Genomic DNA, 4,205 nt, shown 5'->3' with positions numbered 1-4,205 from the left:
AGAATGAGAAGGGAAAGGAATGTAGACCTCTTCACACTTAATTCCTATGGCAACTCCAATCTTCATAGCCAGGATATACAGCAGTTCAGCTAACCGGCAAGCCAGCAAATACCAAACACAGCAACAGCCTTTTTCCTCCTTGGAATCCTTTTCCTCTCAGTGCTCTAGCATTTATACCCTCTCAGAGTCTTCACAATTAAACTCTCTGCAGATGGCAAAAATCACCCCCCTCTCTGAGCCCATGAGAGGCAAACATAGTTAACAGGCGTGAACAAACTGAAAGCAGCCCCATATCCCAAACTTGGGGTTAAAACAAAAACATATTCACATACCATCACTGAATTGTTAAAGACAGCAAAACTGTGTGTGATAATGAGTTAACTCAAATCATTTTGAAGGGATGGGCTACTGGTCTGAAGCCTACCAGCTTCCATTCTGTATCTGGCTCTCTCATCATCTCTGTGAACATGGATAAATTACTAATCACTATAAGCATTTTTTGTGGGCCCAGTAAACTCAGTAAATGGGGCTTGCAATGCCTTTCTTGGCATCTGTGGCTGATTTTCTTTTGCCAAAGGGTATGGTCCTAATATCCTCTGGGGTGTTTTTCATGCAGGAGATGGAAGAAGAGTTTGGACCCACCTATATTCTTGAGCCTTTTCATTGCCTAGCCTAAAGAAAAGCAGAGAATTTTAAGATTTTTCAGATTTTGTGTCCCAAATTGATTACAGTCTTCCCACTTGATCATCACAAGCCTAGGTAGGGAAAGTCCAATATGAGACATCAGTTAGAGAGAGAGAGAGAGAGAGAGAGAGAGAGAGAGAGAGAGAGAGAGAGAGGGCAAAAGATTTCTGTTGGCTTGATTTTCCTCAGTCACAGGTGTTCACTGTCACCTACCCAGGACCTTCTGCATTGCCAATTCCTATTCCAAGTGTGCAGCTCAACACTTGACAAGAAACTACTGGGTTCAGTTTGGAGAGAAACCGATGCCTTATGTGTGTACATTAAATTGTGCTGTGCTGTTTGAGCTCACTGAAAAGTTGGCTCTGAAGATGGAAATTGGCCCTCCCACTTCAGATACAAGCATATTTATCGCAAAATGTTCTTTCAAGCTCTCTTTCCTGAATGAGGCTTGTTTTCCAACTCTCTAACATGGAGAAAATAGAACAACAATAACAAACCAGTCAAAGGGTTTAGGCATTGTGAGTATTATTGATTTCATGGTATAAAGCTCTATTTCTATCTAGTACCTACACTCATTCCAAATGAAAAGCACTGATACAGTAGATTATTCTGCATACTGTGGTCTGTCCTATCCTGTGATTACTATAAGGATAACCTTGGAACGTCTCAAACCACATACTATGACAGGATCTACACAGGTTGTATTATGTTTGGAGTCAACCATCTCTTATAAACCTGAAGTTAATAGTATTATCTTCCAGGCCAAATGACTTGGACATCAGCTGTGCCTACTCTGAAAAGATCATCACAGCTAGGCCTGTTGACTGTTCCTTTATTACTGTTATTTTACAAAATAAGATGGAACAGAAATGACTGGAAAGGAAACTGGAAATCATAAGCAATGTACAAGGGTCTAAGCAAATTTTAAGATGTATGAAAAAGGTCAAAGTTCAACATATTGTTGTCAAATCTTTGCTTAAATCAATAGAGTTATTTGTCTACTTTCCACAACAACTATGAGGACCATCTTAAAGAACAAAAATGCATGTATTATCAAAGTTCAATCTTTATTTTTTTAATTTTTATTTTTATATAAACTACAGTTTATTCACTCTGGATCCCATCTGTACTGCCCTCCCTCAGTCCCTCCCAATCTTACCCTCCCTCATCTCCTCCCATGCCTCTCTCCAAGTCCACTTATAGGTGAGGTTCTCCTCCCCTCCGTCTGACCCTAGCCTATCAGGTCTAATCAGGACTGGCTGCATTGTCTTCCGCTGTGGCCTGGTAAGGCTGCTCCCCCATCAGAGGGAGGTTATCAAAGAGCCAGCCACTTAGTTCATGTCAGAGACATTCTCTGTTCCCCTTACTAGGATACCCACTTGGATACTGAGCTGCTATGGGCTACATCTGTGCAGGGGTTTTAGGTTATCTCCATGAATGGTTCTTGGCTGTAGCATAAGTCTCAGAAAAGACCCCTGGGCCCAGATTTCCTGGTTCTGTTGCTCTTCTTGTGGAGCTCCTGTCCTCTCCAGGTCTTTCTATCTCCCCCTTCTTTTATAAGATTCCCTGCACTCTGCCCAAAGTTTGGCTATGAGTCTCAGCATCTACTTTGATACCCTATTGGGAAGAGTCTTTCAGAGTCCCTCTGTTGTAGGCTCCTGTCCTGTTCCCTGTTTTCTCCCTCTTCCAAAGTCTATCCCATTTGCCTCTCTGAGGGAGGACTGGTCATCTTACCCAGGGTCCTCCTTCTTGCTTAGCTTCTTTAAGTGTACAGATTTTAGTAGTTTATTCTTTATTATATGTCTAATATCCACTATAAGTGAGTATATACCATGTGTGTGTTTCTGCCTCTGGGATACCTCAGACAGGATGGTCTTTTTCTAGATCTTTATCTAAATATACCACAGCAATTAGAAGTAAAGACTGGTGCAACTAACTTTCTGTTTGTTCAATAACCATCCTTGAAGGGTATTCTAATGTGGTCAGAGGGATTAAACTAGAAAGTATTTCCTCTCTTCCCCTCTACGATCAACTCAGTTCCAGACAGTATGGAACATCTCTCAAAATGTTGTCTGAATAGGGACTGGAGAGGGGATGAGTGATTAAGGACACTGGGCTTTTCAAAATGATCTGGGTTCAGTTTTCAGCACCAAACAGAGTAGGTAACAACTGTCTGTAACTTTCATTTCATGGAATCAGGCGATCTCTTCTTGCTTCTGTGAGTAATATGCATACATGTGGTACTTGATGTACTTGTAGGCAAATTACCCACCACATCTAAACTAAAATAAACTGAAATGAACTGTTCTATGTCTCTGGGGAATCACCTGTTCTAATGTTTAAGAGGCCCTGGAAACTTACAGTGATCTCTAACCAGTGTTCAGTCTACAAAGAGAATGGTCAACAATAGGAAAGATGTCCCCATGTTTCAGAGTAAAACCATAGTCAAACAAGGGCCTAGGCTTATCTTCACACAGATGGAACAAATGGCTAGAGGAGCCAGAGGTTCCTCTCAAACCCAAGTGTTCCACCCAAGGACCAGATCTTCAACTGGCTTTGAAAAATAATAGTGATTGATTTAGGGGGCTGAATGATCTTAAATACAACATAGGAAAGTATAATATGTTCTTCAGCAATCTAAGGAATGACACTCACTAGACATTAGACTTAAATACATATGAGATGTGATATAGGCAACTATTTTTTTAATTAATGCTTTGCTTCTTGATAAGAAAATGCTGCTTATTATATTTAGGCTATCTTGGCCTTGGCTCAACACTACAGTGCTTATCTGAAGCCAAATGAAGCAGGCTTACCATTGTTTTAACTAAAAAGTCCAATGATTTTTAACTTTCTTCTCCTTTTTTTCTCTAGTATCATCTTGGAGGGACTTTACATTGTGCTACTAGCCATTCTATACATGATAGCTATCAAAGCTATTAAGGCCAGCCCTTGAGGCCATAATTACCTTTCTCCAGAGACTAAAAGGTATACAGCTTCTAAAGCTAAACAAGTCATTGCACCATCCTACCTGAAGTATTTATAGATAGCCCATATTGATGTGGACTGTTCTTGGCCCAGGACATCATGGACTGGTCAAGTCCCCATCCAACCTTGCTTCAATATGTGTAAGTCTTTATATTCTGTGGGGCATCTGGGGAGAGACTCTCTCAGGAAACTGAGTCCCTCCTCTATGCTCTAGCCATGATGGGATATAAGCTCCCCAGAGAGAAAAGGCCCGATTAATTATAGTCACATACTTGGAGTGATACTTGATGGAGGAAGGTAGTAACAACCTGAGCTCTGAAAAGATCCAATGAAGGAATCTGGGCTGCTTTTCAAGATGTATGACCATAGGGCCCTGGACTAATCCCGTATGGAGCCCATCCCTTAGAATATGATGATACCTAAGCTCCACCCCTTCTCTTCATTTAAGCAACCAGAGCAGTCATGGTTCTATTCCTGACAACAGTTGATGTTGATCTCTGAGTGTATAGACCCAAGGAAGAGAAAGATGAATA

The sequence above is a fragment of the Meriones unguiculatus genome, chromosome 9 (assembly GCF_030254825.1).
Source record: "Meriones unguiculatus strain TT.TT164.6M chromosome 9, Bangor_MerUng_6.1, whole genome shotgun sequence".
NCBI lineage: Eukaryota > Metazoa > Chordata > Mammalia > Rodentia > Muridae > Meriones > Meriones unguiculatus.
Note: the sequence above shows the minus strand (reverse complement) of the source record.